Here is a 19,125-nt window from a genome sequence, read left to right on the forward strand (position 1 = left end):
ATGCCATCCTAATCCCTTAATGCATCAGTACAGTACTGGATTTCAAGGAACAGAAAAACACAATTATGTTCATTAATGTGTCAGATGTTGTGGTAATTTCTGAGGATATGAAGATCAAAGTGAAACAGTCTCTGACCACAAGGAATGTTATGTTTGTAATGAAGGAGCCAACATGTGTGCATGTATGTATGTATATATGCATGTATATATATATGTATGTGTCTATGTATGCATATAGATTTATACAAGGTAAAAATAGTATGATGAGAATTCAGATATTAAATTTGGGGAAATGTTGATTGCAATAAGGATGACGAGAAACAGAGAAAATGGCTTTCTGATACATCAGAAAATTAATGTCTTTTTGTTTCCCTTGTCTGGAACACTCTCCTGTACCCTCCCCTGCATTCTCTACCTCAGCCAGATTATACCTATCTCTCAAATCCTATAGGTTCAAGTTGTTAAAAATGTGAAAACCCCTGGGTCAGGAGGTAGAGTACTGAATCTAGAATATGGGTTTAAATCTTACCACTGGTCCTTCTACCTGTTTGATCTTGGCCAGATAACTTTACCTTTCTGGGTCTTAGTGTCCTTATGTGTAAAATGAGCTGGTCAGATACTAGATAGTTTCTGATGTCCCTTCCAGCTAGGATACTAAGTGAAATCTTTAAAAGCTACAACTTTTGCATGTATCCTTGGATTAATATATATTCTTAAAAACTACACAGAATTGAACACAATTAATGAGAGGAAGGAAGGAAGGAAGGAAGGAAGGAAGGAAGGAAGGAAGGAAGGAAGGAAGGAAGGAAGGAAGGAGGAAATAATCATTTATTAGGGGCTTACTATGTGCCAGGCACCGTGTTAAGCTGTGAGAATGAAAATATAAGTAGAAAGAAAGATGTTTCTTGCCTTTAAGGAGTTTATATTCTAGTGGGGGAAAATAATGCAAAAAAGTAAGGGGAGTGGGGATGGAGGTGCCCTGTGCCGGGTTTCTTTTAGAGCAAGTCCTATGGAGATGTATCAGCAGGGACTCCTGGAGATAAATGAAGACCTCTAGATAAGCCTCTCATTTTCCAGAAATCTCTGTGACTTGGAACCTCATAAACAGGCCGACTACAGACCAAAGCCAACTCGGCCTTGATCTTGGGATTCACTTCAATCCCTTCAGTTCTGCCTCCTTTTCAGGGGCTAGATCTACTTCGGCCTTTCTCTGAGCCTCCTCACTCCCCATGCACTCACAGATTTTGAATTGGTTTTCAGGACACTCGCTCAATGGCTCCAAATACATCTCTTCTTTCTGCCATAGCCACATGTGAAGAGCCCTCTAAACTAATAGCCAACAGATATTGTGGAGTGTATTGGGTAGTCTCCGGAGAACCACGGGTAAAGAAATGAACTTTCTGTTCTTACACCAAAAAAATACCCTTTTTGCTGCTACTTTCTTCCCTCTTGGGCTTAGAAGGAATATTTTCCTGGTTGATGGTGTCCAACGGCAGAAAATGCAGTGCACTTAAACTGTCAACTTCATGCTCACAATTTATATGATTAAATTGTATAATCCTCTTGTTATCCAAAAACAAGTGACAGTCTTTATCACCAGCAAGGTTTGCATTGATGTTCTGAGGCACTAAAGGTTTTTTCCAGACATATATAATATAATCGTGTATATGCATGTGTCTGTGTGTATGTATGTGTATATATATATGTATATATCTTGCCAGAAAATTGTTTCTTTTCTGTTTTATTTTTGCTCGGCTTAGTGACAAGAAAAGACATTAAAAGACATGGTAATGTTGTTTTCCTTTTAAAAACCAAACAAAAGGAACTCATTCTAATCACAAAGGCACAGCAATGCAGTTGAGAAGCCCTCTTCTTTATCAAAGCAACCTGGAAAGCCATTGCTTAATGGAAAATTGTGTTGAGTCTCTTTGTAGGAAACACTAGAGTGGAACAGCTCACAACTGCTTGGGAAATTTAATCCCATTATCTCTCAAGGACAGACAGTGGGGACCGTGATAAACAGAAGAGACCAGTTCAAATAGACAGAGATTGTCAACTATAAGTGAAATCTTGACTTCAATTAATTCATTATTCCCTTTTTATTAATATAAATCCAAGTTAGCAATGCATGTGTTATATATGCATGCCCACATAAGTCCAATGTTGCTGACACACCATTCATGGCCGAAGCAGCATTCAATTTAGGTTTTTCACTTGTATGTCTTACTCTTTTTGTTCCATTATCATCACCTAGGCTGTTTCCTTACCTGGAATAGTTTCCTTCTTCACTAGCACTCCTTAGAATCAGTTTATCACCTCTTGAAGGAAACCTTTCCCTGGCACCTTAGCTGCTAGTATCTTCCCCTCTAAGGTCACTTTCTATATGTATCTATTTATGTTCACATTGTCTCTTCTATTGGAATAAAAGCTCCTTGAAGGCAGGAATTGTTTCCTTTTGGTTTCTTTTTTTATACCACAGGTTTAGCAGAGCATGTAGTACATGGTACACAGATAGTAAATAATTGTTTTTGACTGATTGTAATATTGTGAAGAGGCAGCAAGATGGCTTATTAGATAGAACACTGAGCCCAGAGTTCAGGAAGATGAGTTCAAATACTACCTTAGACTCTCTCTCTTTTTTTTATGTTTCTCTGAAAATTTTATTTTTTTAAAATATATTCATTTTATTTATTTTTAATGTTCTATAATCACTACCATAAAAATTAGATTTTTTTCCCGCTACCTACCTCCCACTACCCCCCTCCCTCCCCAAGATGGCATACAATTCTATATAGGATCTACACATACATTCCAATTGAATACATTTTCATTATAGTCATGCTGTATAGAAGAACTAAAATAAATGAGAGAAAGCATATAACAAACCAAAACATAATACGCACACACACACACACACACACACACACACACACACACAAATGATCTGCTACATTCTGTGACTGAATTCCATAGTTCTTTCTCTGAATATGGAAGGCATTTTGCCTTAGAAGACCATTGGGATTTTTTTTTTATGTCCTTGCATTGCAATGAAGTTCCAAGTCTACCAGAAAAAATTCTTGCACACTGTGGACGTTGCTGTGCACAAAGTTCTCCTGGTTCTGCTCCTTTCTCTCAGCATCAGATCATTTAAGTCTCTCCAGGCCTCTCTGAAGTCTTCTTGTTCATCATTTCTTATGGCACAAAAGTATTCCATTACATTCATATACCGTAATTTACTCAGCCATTCCCCAATTGATGGGCATCCCTTTGATTTCCAGTTTTTGGGCACTACAAAGAGTGCTGCTATAAATATTTTTGTACATGTGGGACCTTTCCCCATTTTTATGATCTCTTGGGAATACAGTCCTAGCACAATATTGCTGGTTCAATGGGTATGCACATTTTTGTAGCCCTTTGAGCATAGTTCCTTACCACTCTCCAGAATGGTTGGATGAGCTTACAGCTCCACCAACAATGAATTAGTGTTCTAACTCTCCCATATCCTCTCCAACATTTATCATTTTCCTGTTCTGTCATGTTTGTCAATCTGATAGGTGTGATGTGGTACCTCAGAGTTGTTTTGATTTTCATCTCTCTAATCAAAAGCATTTTTTCATGATTATAGCAATCTTTAATTTCTTCCTCTGAAAATTGCCTATTCATATCCTTTGACCATTTATCAATTGGGGCACCTTAGACTCTTACTAGCTGTGTAACCCTGGACAAGTCACTTAACCTTTGTTTGCCTTAATCCACTGGAGAAGGAAATACCAAACCATTGAAGTATCTTTGCCAAGAAATCCTCATGAACAATACGGTCCATGGAGTCATGAAGAGTTAGACACAACTGAAGAACAACAATGGTGTGAACTTCATTCTCCCCTTTGAGCCTAGCACACCCTGCAGAAAAGAAGGAGAATTCCTTCACTTTACTTCCTGCATTCTCCATGCAAAAGGAAGCCTAATTGATATGGCCAGTAATTTTGTACTGACCCATGATACTTCTCGACCAAATTACTGAGAACAAGGTTAACTAGCAACTACTTATAGTATCTAGAACTATACAAAAGTGAAATCAGCCCTCTGAGTTTTGCCTTACCACAAAAGGTCATCATCTGGGTCACCACTACTACAGAGAAGTTCTTAACCTAGAGTCCATCTCCTTTCTTTAAAAAAATAGATAGATAGACAGACAGATACATAGATAAACTATTTCAGTATTTTTCTTTTGTAATCCTACGTATTTTATTTTATGCTTTTAACAAACATTCTACAAACCTTATTCTAGCTTCTTCTACAGACTGACAAGGGGGACAGGACTCAAAAAGTAAAGAACTCTTCCTCTAGAATATTCTGATTTAGAAATAGATTGGACTAATGACCTTTAAGGACCCTTCTAAGTTTAAGATTTTGTGGTTACCAAGAATACTTGTTCCTTTATTAAATCCATTATATAATGATATAAACATAAAAGTACATTTATTTTTAACGCTTATCTATTTTGAATTCCAAATTTTCTCCCTCCCTCCAGTCCCTCTCCTATTATTGACAAGATAAGCAAGGTAATACCCATATAATGAGTTTATATTATTATATTTATTATTAACGAAGACTCAGAAGTAGGAATTCACATCACTCTTAACAAGACCTGTTCATTGTTTCCCTGAGATGTTTCTTAAATCTCTCCCTTCCTTTTCATTCTTACTACCACCACCTTCTTTCAAGCCCCTTTTATCTTCTTCACAAACCACTTCAAAGGCCTCTATCCCTCTTGCCTTCAGTTTCTCTGTCTCTCCACTGAAATACACTTTACCTACTGCCACTAGATCAATATTTCAATATGCAAAACTTTGCAGTTGAACCTTTCAATATGAGACTCTGTAGCTCAAAGGCCTCCCATGGTTCCCCATTGCCCACTGAATAAAGTTCACTCAACATGGAATAATCTGGAAAACAAACTCATTTGTCCAAAACTTACAGTAACTTAAGGCTTTTCACAATTTGACCCAAATCACTTTTTCCATATTTCTTTCATAGTATTATTCCCCTTTGCACAGCCTAGACTTCAATCAAAGTATAATAGTTACTATTGCCCAAATCTTCTGTGCCTTTCTTCACACTTTTCTATGTACCAAGAACATGAGCCCGAGCCCTCCCCATTTTCGTGGTGAGATTCTACTGAACTATGATATAGCTAAAAAATGGTGGATTTGGCATTAGAAGAAGACCTGCATTCAAATTCTAGCTCTGTTACTTGCTACTTATGGTATAGGCATCTTTTCCCATCTACGAAATGAAGGGTTGGAGTGGCTTACTTCTAAGAATCTTTCTACTACTCGATAATAGGATTATAATTCTAGAGCTGGCAGAGCTCTCAAAGGCTCTCTAGGCCAATGCTTTCATTTTGTAGATGAGGAGACTGAGGTCCAAAGCAGTGCCCAAGATCATACAGGTAAAGGTGTCAGATGCAGGATGTGAACCCAAGTCCACTCAATTCAGAGCCAGTATTTATATGAATTGCCATGAAATCCAGCATTTCTATGATATTTCAAGGCCCTGTTCTAATGCTATTAGCTATGTGAAGTCTCTCTTGCTTCTACCCCATCCCTAATCCAGTAGGGAATCTCTCCTGTTGACTCTTTTAATGCTTAGTTGCTGTCTTAGAAACTTGTACATTCTGAAATGTACTTGAAACTTGGTATCTGTCTTATTTCCTTCACCAGCCTGTGAGCTCCCTGAGAAAAGGAGTCATAGTTCCTTTCATTTCCAATACCAGACTTAAATTTTTAAAGATAACAGTTCAGTAAATATTTGTTGAATCAACAGTAATCAGCAAGTATTTAATATGCACCTATTATATGCCAAACTCTGTGGCACGCTCCCTACTGTCAAGAAGCTCATATTCTGATGAGGGAGATGACATACAAAAAATTGTACATACAAGATAGGTAGATACATATATGCATATAGATATATACATACACATATATTTATAGTATATATACACAAAGAAAAAAAGAAATTTACATGATAATTTTATAATATATTTTAAAGGAATAACAGGTTGTACATAATAGATTTGCAGTTTCATGTGCCATCATTTTTTTTTATTACACTATATTATGGAAATGCTTGTTTTATTCTATAAATTAAAAATAAAATAAATGAAATTTTTAAAGATAGGAAGATAGATAGATAGATAGAGATATACAGATCTATATATCTGTATATTTGCCTAGTATAAATGGAAGATAATCTCAGACAGAAGGCACTAATACCTGGGGGAATATAACGCCAATGCAACACTCATAGCAGCTGCTATGAATATGCATATGTATTTGCAGGGTTTGTTCACAAAATATAATAAATTCTCCTCCTCTAAGATGAAACAAAAATATTTATTTGGAACATTGTTGCTAATAGGATACCAGAAGGCAAGATTTAGTACCCATCACCAGTCCAGGGAACACTGACATTTCTCTGTCAAGCTTCTCCACAGAGCAAGCTCCCTACACAAGTTCTTCCCTCTGCTCACTTATCTCTCAGCCCAAACCTTTCCCTCCCAGCAGTACAATATATACTGCTTTCTATCAAAGACTGGGCATTGGATTGGCTTAGAGAAGCTTAGAAATCAGCACTTAATTGGGAAGGTGTGACTCTACACCAGAGCTCCATGTGAGGCCTAATAGTGGGCAGGGAAGATCTTATATTCCATTAGCCTTACAGGAAACCAGCTTAGTCATCTTGCAAAAGGACTCTTTAAGTTGAGCCTTGAAGGAGATCAGGGAATCCAGGGACAGGGCACTGCAGACATGGGGAATAGCCAGTGAAAAGTCATGGAACCAGGAATGATAGCATGGTGTGGAAGGAAAAGCAAGAAGAACAGTGTTGATGGATTACTGAATGAATGAACTTTCTATTTTCCCTTAATCTATTATACTCTGGGAATATTTCTTCAAGACTGGGCTGAATACAATGTAAAACTGAATATAAAAATGGCATGCAGAGATGTCATTTCTATAGACTGCTACCACATTTGAGGAAAGAATTACCTCAGTTTCCAGTTTTGTTTTTCTACTCAGGATGATGCCATAGATATATAGTAGGTTGTATTATTAAATAAGCTACAAGAAATTTAATTGATACACATCTCTCCTGCTGCTGGACCCTTAGGACTGCTGGGCCTTTTCATCACCTCTTTCGGTTTTTTTTTAATTTTTTGTTTTTAATGTGTCATCTTTCTCAGTGAGAGTTTAAACTCCTCAAGCATATAATAAGGCCAGTAAGGGACTGTTCTTGTTTCTGAGTCACTTTTCAGGCCTGTCCAATTCTCCATAACCCCATTGGGGTTATTTTTTAAACAGTTTATTTTATGCTTAAATACTAAAACTTAAATATACAATAAGAAAAGGGGAAAATACATTGTCATGTGCACAGCAGAATGTAAGAAATGATTCAAAATGCACAATAAATTTCCATTTCTATAATTACTACACATTGTGTTCAGAGCTGTCCATCTTTGCTTCCTTGTAAGTTTTCTTTTGTTCTTTGCCATGCATTTTTTGCTTTGTTCTTCCCCCCCCCTTTCTTCCCTGCCTCTCCCAAGAAGGCTACAGATAGATTATATATATATATATATATATATATAAAATGGGTGTATATACGCATACATATATAGACACAAATACACACATATGTAGACATACATATACTTAGATGTCTATAATCATACTTATATAGAGACATATACACTCATACACATTTGTGGAAGACTGTACTGCACTTGCTTGTCCTGCTTATCTGAGGGTGGATAACAACTTCCTTCCCAAGTCAAAATCTTTCCAAATTTTTCTAACTCTACCCTCATCATTTCCCATACCATAGCAATATTCCAACCTTATACTGTTCAGTTATTTTAAATAGTCTAAAACAACATTGATTAATATGGCTGATTTCAGTTTTAACTTTGTCTGAGATCATGATCATTAGCCCTGTTTTGTCTTTCCCGAATCAATTCTACTCCTGATCTTTATTTTATGTTTATGTATATTTCTTATTTCCTATCCCTCCTGACTCCTCTACTCTATTTCTACCCTCTACCTTCCCCTCCTATTACTTAACTTATTCCTACTCCAAAGATCCTTCCCTTATCCTCTCCACCCACCATTTCTCCTTACCCTTCTGTTTCTATCCGAATTCAAACTTTTGGAGTCTTCAAAATATTTATCCCATTTCCACTAATCTAGACACCCTTCTGTAGCCCCCTTATCCCGTTCCCTCACCCTCTTATTTCTTTATAAATTTAGAATACTTTTATTAATATGTATTTCTCTCTTTAATCCAGATATGATGCAAGTAGAGTTCCCTCTAAAAATCTCTCCCTTATCCTCTCCCCTCCCTATCCCCTTTGTTTTTCATTGCTGTCTGAATTTAGAAGACTTTTATACATATATATATATATGTGTATAGTATATATAGTTGCCTCTTTAACCCATTTCTGATGACAGTAGGGTTCCAGAACTACCAGCTCTCCTTCCCCATCTAATTCCTCCATTTGGGGTTTTCTTGGCAAAAATACTGCTGTGGTTTGCTATTTCCTTCTCTAGTACATTTTACAGGTAAGGAACTGAGGCAAATAAGGTTAAGTAACTTGCCCTGGGTTGCACAGCTAGGACGTGTCTAACGCCAGATTTGTACTCAGGGACTCCTGACTCTAACATCAACACTTTATCCACTTCAACACCTAGCTGCCCCTGCAAGGGCTTAAAAAAAGCCTTTAAAAATTTTCATTCAGCTGGGGGATTCCCAAGCATCAAGAGTGACTGAAGTACAAGAGCCAAGAAGTAGAGATTGGGTGTACATTTCCCTCACACCCTCCCATTATTCATCCCATCCCCTCCCTACTTGATTCTTCACCACTCCACTCTACCTCCAAAAAGAATTCGGGCTATGCTGTAGGGGAGTGGGATAAGACACTTCATACACAGAAACAGAAATAACTTGGCTGAGGGGCAACTGCTGCCACCTCCTTTTGCTCACTTGGATCTGCAGGTGAATGTCTCCTGGAAATCACAGAAAGTCAATGCAAATCAAGGCAGTTTCCCTGGCAACCTAAATTAACCTGCTGGCATTTAGAATTTAAGTATATTTCAGGGAAACACCTCTATGGCTGAGGGGCAGAGATAGCTTGATAAAATGTAACTAAAAAAAAAGAAGTCTCACCCAAAAAAATGGCTTTGGAGCAAAAAAAGGTGGTCTACATCCCCTAGTCCCTTCTCTTGTTAATGGAATGCTTGGCTATAATGTCAAAAAGTTGGGCTCATCCTTCAGTTGTAGTCTGTAATTTTCTTTGGACTCAGATACATTGAGAAAGTTGGGTAGTCTTCTGAGGGGTAAGCAATAAATGAAAGGGGACTGGACTATCCAATTCATTGCTATACTTTTCAAAATAAATTTTCTTTCCAGAGCTTAGTATAAGGAAAAGGTTGCAGAATGTAACCAACCAGGCATCTTTCGGGTAGACTTTGCACAGGACAGCTCCCATGACTCCACAGCACACCCTTACATGAATTAAGATTCCAGCACATTCTCCTCTCCTACTTGCATAATATAGCTAAGCCCCAATTAGTATGAATAATGAATCCCTCCTACTGATGCAGTCACAGTATTCCAGTTCACATTGTATATTTCCATTGGGTTGGAAGCAATTGCCATCTTCTACATAATTATAATCTCAAATACTGAGAATTCGAATGCATCAATCAGCCTATATCAATAGTCATCAAGTGTTTGCTATGTGTCAGATACTGTGTAAACCCCTGGAATACATGTAACTACTTTAGGGCATTCATTTTTTACACTGATCAAAACCTTCTTAGCGGCTATAACAAAAGGTAAGTTAGGTTTTATATAGCATTTTAAGATTTCCAAGGGTTTCTTCTTCTATTTTAATTTATGGAATAAAACAAGCATTTCCACCTTATCGTACAATAAAAAAGATGATTGCATATGAAACAAAATTCACTATGTATTGCAAAGCATTTTACAAATATTATTTCACTTGATCCTAATTATATGCCATGAGATGTGTGGTTATTATCCCAATTTGCCGGTGTGGAAAGTGAATCTACATGCATGGACACAGCCGCTAGTGCATATCTGAGGCAGGATCTGAATTTAGGTCTTCTTGAATTCAAGTGAAGCACCCTATCCACTTTGCCAACTATCTGCCTCAAGCCCAAAATTGTTTAATCATTTTCAGTTGTGTCCGATTCTTCTCGACACTATTTTGGTGTTTTCTTGGCAAAAATACTGCAGTGGTTTGCCATTTCCTTAACCAATTAATTTTACAGATGGGAAAACAGGCAAACAGGGGTGAGTGACTTGCCATTGTCTGAGGCTACATTGGAACTCAAGGAACATGAGTTCAGACCTAGCTCTATCCACTATGTAACTTCTCTCAAGCCCAAAATACATTTATTGTTTGATATTGCCATAAATCTCTAAGATTAGATGAGGAAGATTGTAGATATGAAGCTAGAAGGAACCTTGGAAGACATTTAATCCAACCCATTTATCATATACATGAGGAATCTGAGGCCCAGAGCAATGCAGTGACTTACCCAAGGTCACACAGATAATAAGTAGTGAGAATCAGGATTTGAACCCAGTTTCTTTGACTCCAAATCCCCCAGTTTTCTTTCCATTATACCACACTCTCTCATCAGGACAGAGACTTGGCCTAGGATAAAGTTTACTGGTGCCATACTCAACTATCCAATTTTTTGGATAGCCCATTAGTCTGGATAATAACTTTAGAAAGAAAAATACATACATATATATACATATGTGTGTGTATATATATGTATATATGCATGTATATAATTGGTTTGTGAACCCTAAAGCATTATATGAACGTTAGGTTTTTTTTATTTTTTATTCGAGTTCATAGTTTGAGAAGCACCACTTTAGAAGAGGAAAAGGCAACAAAAATAAACTTTTTCTTTGTTTTCCTTTATTCTTCTTTGATTCTTTTGATACTTTGCATCTGGGGAGTTGTAATTTTATACAAGTGAAAGACAATGAAAAGAAGTCTGAGGGAATTCATTAGATCATTTTTAATGAGAGTGACAGTTCCAGATGCAGAATGCTAGTAACTTTCATTTATTTAAAAAAAATCAGAATTTACTTATTTAAAACTATATTTCACTCAAACAATAATGATGCTTAGACTAATACAATTTGCCATTTCCATTGGGTTAGAACCGTTTACCACATGTATAGGACTGTATGAATACTTGTGTGCATTCCCGTTAGAGACTAAAAACTCCCTTGTGAGGTCAGTACTGCAGTGATTGAGATTCATACTTTAGAAATGAGGAAACTGAGACCCACAGAGGTTAAATGACATTAAATGTCCAAGGTCATGCACCAAGTCAATGGCAACGGCAAAACTAGACCTCTGAAGATGAAATCAAATGAATTCAAATTTTTCCTGATAAATATATACCATACATTTATAACCCTTGTGATCCAGGTGATACCAGAACAAAGGAACCTCAGGATTGATGAAGGGCAGGGAAAGGGGAAGAATCATATTTCTCTTAGCTTAAGAAACCACCTATGACTCTGGAAAATCTACTAACAAAGGAGAGCCTGCAAAGATGGGCACCAGTTTCCCAACTTCTTAGAAAACCTGTCACAATGCATCAGGAAAAAGATTTAATAAACTAAAATTAAAATCAAGTATTAACTATTCTGCACCTGGAAAATTATAGTGACTCCAGGTGGCATAATTCTACAGTATCATACAATGTCACCCCTAATGGCAATTACGCCCTGGGAGGATATGTGTTTGCATTTTGGATTTGTTCCCCCAAGAAATCTGCTGGTAGTTCTTCAGTTGTGCTACCCTCCTCCTACCTCTTTTTTGGGGATGGACATATTGCCAGTGTTTTCTCCCAAACAGGGGACCCAGGATCCTCCTGTTCTCTCCCAAAGCCCACAGCTTGAACAGTCAAGTGGCTGATTTGGGATTCCTCCCTCCTGAAGCTTGCCTCTGTTACCCCCACCCCAGGATCCCATCAACCCATCCATTTCAACTGTCATTTACAAAGTATTTCTGAACTCCCCACTACTTCCTCCTTTCATTCTCATTCCCCTCAACCCAACCCCCCTGCTGTGTAACCACAGAGCTACCAATTCATGGCACCAGAGTTAACAAATACATCTTCATCTTAAACCTCGTCCTTTTTCTTTTCTTCCATCCACCTGGCTCCCTGCTGATGACATAGCTTCCCTCTCTGCCCTTCCCAGAATTGCTCGAATCTTTACTCATATCCTGCAACTCACCAGTTGCTGGAGTGAGGAGAGTCACAATGCATTTTTGCCTATTGCCACCTCCAGTTTCTGTGTACCACTTTCACTCAGTAACCATTTTTTTTAAGGTTTTTCCAATCCATATTTATCACCCAATCAGTTTGAACACTGTATTTCGATACAATTGGCTTCCTTTGTAATTCAAAGTGTTTTATTTTGTGTTTTTAAAAATATTCTAAGAAAGAAGTCACAGGTTTTAGGAAACTTCCAAAAAGGTCCATGCCACACACACACACAAAAAAAATGAGGAATTCCTGCTTTTTATTATCTAGCTCAGTAATCTCAGCTCCCACAGGTTTATTTGTCATCTCTACATAGATGATTCCTAGATCTCTATCTATAATCCTAGTCTCTCTCCTGAGATCAAATCTAGTATCACCAACCAACTCTTAGACATCTCAAATACGATGTCCTATAGACATCTCAAATTCATTATGTTTAAAACTGAGCTGTTGCTTATGCTCTAAAGCCTCCACTCTTTTACATGTCCCTTTTCCTGTCAAAGGTATCTAACCTCCCAAATTCTTAAACTCACAACTTTAGTTCTATGCTTAACTCCTCATTCCCAGTCCCATCACATATTCACTATGTTTTCCAAATATGGTCATTTCAACTTTCATCTGTCTCATATACAACCTTCTCTTCACTCACACAACTGCCACCTTGGACCAGGCTCTCATCACTTACCATTCGGACCATGGTAACAACCTTCAGGTTGGTCACCTGACCTCCAATATTACCCCCCTCCCTCTGTTCAGTAGCCAAAGTGATTTGTGTTAAAGTGTAGTTCTGACCATGTCACATCCCCACCTCCCATTCAGTAAACTCAAGGAGCTCACAATTTACTATTGTGAATCAGGTGTCAAACTCACTGCCCAAGGGCTTCATGAATCCAAGGAGTAGGGCCAACCAGATTAAAATGTAATTAAGAAATGTTTAAAATAAATAAAAATACAATATAATATAGACAATGTTAATTTGTAGTGTTCTAAGGCAACTGAAAATGAAATGATTCCTGTGTTTCTATTTGAGTTTGACAACACTAGCATAAATGAGCTAGAACTACATTTTTCTAGCCACAGTATAGGGGATAGGGTTTATGGTTCAAATCTTGTCTCAGATCTTTACTGGTTTGTGACCCTGGACAAGTTACTACTCATCTGTTGTAGGCCTGTTTCTTACAAAAATGAAAGGATTGGACATATGGCTTCTCCATCTATTCAATTATCCTATGAACTTTGAATCCCAGGACCTAGAACATGTAATACTAACCCTAGGGAGAATACTTTCTGGTATAACATCAGTAGGCAACTCCATGGATTTGGGACTTCAACAAGACTTTTATCAAAGAGGCAGACAGGCCAGGGATGTTAAAAGCTATGGCTTTACTACAGGCTATGTCCTGTACTACAATGAACTTTAACTCAGCCAAGAGAAGGCTTAAAGTCTAAGAAGAGGCATCCAGAGGGCCAAGGAAAGACCCAACCAGGGAGCTCACTAGATCTTGGCCACAGAAGTAGGGGAATGTCACTCTAGGGAGGCTGCCCCTAGACTTGGAAGCCTCATTTCAGGCAGTAGACTTTCACCCTTCCTAGTGGAAAATGGCTGGGGTCCAGCCTCTTACATATCAGGGCATCTCTAGGATGCAAGGGCAGTTCATGAGTCTCTTACTCAGGAATATCTGATCAGTTCCCTCTCTCTGATGTTGCAAGCAGAGAGCTGCCAGAGTTTGACAGATTTTTGTTCAAGCATCAGGCATGGAAGATTCCAATAAGGAAAAAGCCAAGGGTGCTATGTAGAAAGAGGTAGAAGGTCCAATGTAGAAGCATTGTGCCCCCAAAGAGAACAGCACCACCACAGAGCCCTAACGAGAGAAATTTGGGAGGCTAGTTTTCTGAATCAGCCCTCTAAGATCCATTCAGGCTTGGTCCACACATAAGCAGCTTGTCTGCCTTCAGCTGTCAGCCTCAAGTCTAGTTTCGTTTGAATCGCCAGGAGTCTGCCTCCATCCATCAAGGATCTAATCATCAATGTCTGAAAATGTAGAACAAATTCATACAACTGGGTGGTCCTGATCATGAAGAGGTTCAGAAAAGATATCCTTACTGTCTTACCATAGACAGGCATCATATGCTATGTCCCTACAATCAATCACTGTCATTTGTGGAGAGTCATTCCACTCTGAAATCACTGAAAGACCTGTCTTACAGTCCAGGAAAGGCTGCTTTAGGTATGACTTAAATTGCACTTTAGGCTCATTTAGCAGATTGGCCTCTTACATCTGTGATACACTGACCCATCTTGGTCCCCGCAGGTAAGAGAGGAAATACACTTCCTACTATTTTAACAGGAAGTGAGAGACTACAGGTGCAGAATGTTATATGTGCCATCTAGATATAGTGTTTGTTTCAGTCAGTTTTGCTTAACTGTTTGTCTTTCTTACAAGGAAGGTTTGTGAGAAATGATATTTTAAAAAAAGAAAGAAAGAAGGTATGAATGGTACTTAAACAATAAAGTTTTAAAAAACAGCAAATTTTATATAACCTATAAACTAGGCAGCTAGATGGCACAGTAGGTAGAGAGCTGGACCTAGAGTCAGAAAGACATGAGATCAAATCTTGTCTCGGACACTTACTAGCTCTGTGACCCTAGGCAAGTCACTTAACCTCTGTTTGCCTCAGTTTCCTATAAAATGAGTCTAATAAGACCACCTACCTCCCAGGTGATTATAAGGATCAAATAAGATACTGGTAGAGCACTTTGAAAACCTTTGAGTTATTTAAAAACTTGTTATTATTATTAAACATATCTGGACCTTGAACAAAAAGGGGTCAAATTTAGATATCTAATTTCGTTAAGCATCCTGCAAAGTAAAATAAAGGTTATGCATAGCTTGGTGAGAGGGGGAGCAGTGGGAGTTAGACAAGCCCTTCTGTATCCTCCGCATCCCTTTGGCTATTAAGTCTCAAATAAAGAAATAACTTGACCCATCATTCAGCTCTGCAAGGTGAAGAATGTCCGCTTTCTCCTTCATGCTGACAGGAGACGAGACGTTGTTTCTGGATGTGTATATAATTGGTCACTGGGATGCCTCATCACCAAGAGCTTTAGAACATCCTATAAAGATAGATGCCTTGACCTACAGGTGAAAAGGGAAAGGAAGTCATCCAGGCATGTGTAATGTTTGGTCTGCGAGATGCTCATTCTCTGGATATCTGCAAACAGTCAAGGTGATGGATATCACAGCCAACTCTGTGACTCTCTGTATTTGCCAGGAGGTTTTCAGACAGCACCCCCCTTTGTCTCATGAATGTCAACATTTTAAAAACAATTATTGATATCTTTTCATTTCATATTACTTTTATTTCTTAATATTCTGCTCATTCATCTCTCACTCCCCACCCCCTTCCAAGAGACATCCCTTATAATAAATGCAAAAAGATGGGGGAGTATCAAAGATTTCAGAAAAACCAACCAACACATCAGTCAAATGTGACATCACAGTGCTTCATACACATAGTGCCTCACCTCTGAAAGGAAGGGAGGGAGATACAATGAATTTCCACTTCAGAAAAAAATTTCAAAAAAAGACTATCCATATCTCCCTGAAAATGAGAAACCTTTTCTTCTTTAAAGAATGCTCCTTTTAAAAATCATTTAAATCCAAAATTCATTGAGAAGGCAAGGCCAAATGGGCTCTAATATGACCCCCCTGAGCTTTAGCTTAAATGAAAGAAAAGAGAGAAATTTCCAACTGATGGGGTACCATCAACTCTCACTTTACAATTTATTTCTTTCTCCTCAGGGAGACAGTGTAAGGCTGACAACAACAAAGGGGTATGGGGAAAGGGGGTGGGATATGTGTATGTGTGTGTGTGTGTGTGTGTGTGTGTGTGTGTGTGTGTGTGTGTATGTGTATGTGTGTGTTTGTTTTAATGTCGGTGTCATTTGTTCTAACTAAAGCTATAGAAGGGAATGACTTTGATGGACAATGCCATTTCTTCCCAAGGTATCCAGGACCAGTAAGCAATGTTCCCGTGCAGGTTGAACTACTTGTCTCCAAGTAACAAAATACACACATTGAAATCTCAGCAGAGCACTTGAAATCAGTAGAGATGCCAAAAAGAGTGTGAATTGAACTCTCTAATGGGGGTCTTATAGATCTCACCCCCATTAGAAGTCACAGGGAAAAAAGAAATGTTTGCTCCAAAAACCTCTCACCGACCACCAGATGAAAATATGCTTATTATATCCTTTATCTATATCCTATGGCTATATCTTTCCCAAACTCAAACATGCTTTGGGAAATGTTTAACCTTCCTATGCCTTCTAGTTAACAATTGGTACAAAGTCAAATGAAATCATTCAAAAAGTGATCATTACTTAGTTTTCAGAAATTCTTTTAAATAGAGGCGAGTGGATCAACAAATACTATAATCGCTATGAAGTTTTGTTTGCAGCTTAAAAAAGAAAAGGTAGAGATAGTTAATGAACTGCAACCCCTAACAGGAAGTTCCAGTCCCTGAACTCCAATGGTATAGCAGCATTACTACATACAGCTCCCCTACGGGCCCTGAAAGCTGTTCGAACATGGCAGAAGGACCAAATGAACGCTTAGAGACCAATTACTGAGAAAGCCTTCTAATGTATGCATCCCTGAAAGGGTTGCTTTAGCTTCATTTTAAACTGGAAGAAACTATTGCTTCCATCCAGGGCAGCAAATTGAGTTACTTATAAATAATGTAAACAGGTCTTTTTCACAGAGAATCCATACCCAGCCTCAGGCAGTGAGTGAACAGAAAAGAAAATGAGATGCTGGACAGCGGCAGGAGAGAACAGCTCCATTCTACTGAGGTTGGGAAAGATAATCCAGTTTCCCTTTTGTCAGAGGGGAGCAGGAATTGAGATCATGATTTGGGTAGCTGAAGTCCCAAAGACTCTTTTGTCTCACCTAACCTGGGTCAATTTTTGTTCATTCTACAAGAATTAGTAGAGTACCTACTATGTGCAAGGCAAACCCTACATTTCAAAATACCAAAGACAAACTGGAAAAGTTCATCATTCAAGCAGCTTCCCTTCTATTAGAGATCTGATCTAATAGGCCAAATGAATGGTTTCCTTTTTTCCCTCGGGTAAAATTGTATACAAGTAAAACTTGCCCAACCACCCACCAGTTGTGTGACACAGCGTTCTGCCAACTTACAAGCTCACTGGTATTGGCCACAGATGCTCTTAGAAAGAGTCTTCCTTAGTCATATTTACAAACATCAAGAGTCATTATTACAGCTTGATTTTTGAAATGGTAGTTACAACTTCTAACATGTACTTATTCCTCTAGTTTGTCAACTGCTAAGTGGTAGATTGTAGGTCTCCCTATACAATTAGGCATACATTTTCAGACATGGAAAATACATTGATTTGTTTTGCTTAACTGAACATCTTTGTTACAAGGGAAGGTTCAACTGGGGGGAGACAGTCAGTGGAAAGTGATGGAAGGGTAAAACAATTTTTCATGTCAATAAAATAATTTAAAAATAGTCATATGTAGAATTGTGATTAAAAATGATTCATGGTGTAGCCACTTTCTCAGGCTCAAATTCATATCACAAGAAGACCCATTGCAGGAACTAGAAATGGTCGACCTGGATAAGAGATTAGGAGAAAAATGATAGCTTTGGGGGGGAGGTATTCAAAGGGCTGTCACCTGGGCAAAGAAATAAAGTGATTCTTCAGATGAGATAAATTGAAGTTGAGCAATAGATTGAGGCAGCATAACGTAGTAAATGGTGTAACAGAACTTAGAGTCCAAAGACCTGGGTTCAGATCCTGCCTTATCTGTTGACTAGCTGCATGACCTTGAACAAATCACTTAATTTCTCTGAACTTCCATCTTTCATTGGTACAGTAAGGAAGTTGGACTCCAGGGCCATTAAAGTATCTTCCAGATGTAAATCTACAAGTTGTCAGATTCCTTGGACTTCAGGAGCCCTGAGCTGCAATGGGGCTCAAGTTAACCAGATGTCTCCATTAAGTCTGGCACCAGCATGGTGAGCCCCCAGAGACAGGGACCAGTAGGTTGCCTAAATTGAGTCAAACTAGCCCAGGGCAGAAACAGAGCAGGTCAGAACTCTCATACGATCAGCAGTAGTATCAGGAAGAATGCTGCTGCCTTTTGAACCTAGGGCAAAGAGAGAGACCTAGTTCAAAAAAAAAAAAAGAAAGAAAGAAACCCAAAAGCTTCTTGGATTTTTCTATAGGGGACAGATCCAGGAACCATGAAAAGACAAAGTGAAGCAATAATTTAAGGAAACTTTTCTTCAGAATTAGAACTGTCAGAAAGTGGAAAAGTCTACTTCTGGTTGTGATGTCTGCCTGCTTACCGGTAGTGCATAACAGAGGCTAGATGACCATGTGGTAAGTATTTTGTAAAGGACATTTTCTTCATGTATTGGTGGGACCAGCTGGCCATTAAAGTCCCTTCCAACTCTCAACTTCTATGACCGACTGAGAGACACAGGCTGCTTCTTTTGTTGGGAGGAACGAAATTGCTCCTCAGTTAAGAGTAGGTGGTTTGTCAAAGGTGAATTTGGAAATTGCTTGCTTGCAACTAGTAAAGCAGCTTCCTGTGGAAACAACTATTCATAAGCATTTCCTCAGGAAGGAGGCTTGATACCCTCTAAAGGTTATATTAGTTTGATTTCTTTAATAAGGCTAGTTTTCACAGGGTGGAGAATAAGAGTCCAGCTG

Source organism: Notamacropus eugenii, chromosome 3 (genome assembly GCF_028372415.1).
Source record: "Notamacropus eugenii isolate mMacEug1 chromosome 3, mMacEug1.pri_v2, whole genome shotgun sequence".
Taxonomy (NCBI): Eukaryota; Metazoa; Chordata; class Mammalia; order Diprotodontia; family Macropodidae; genus Notamacropus; species Notamacropus eugenii.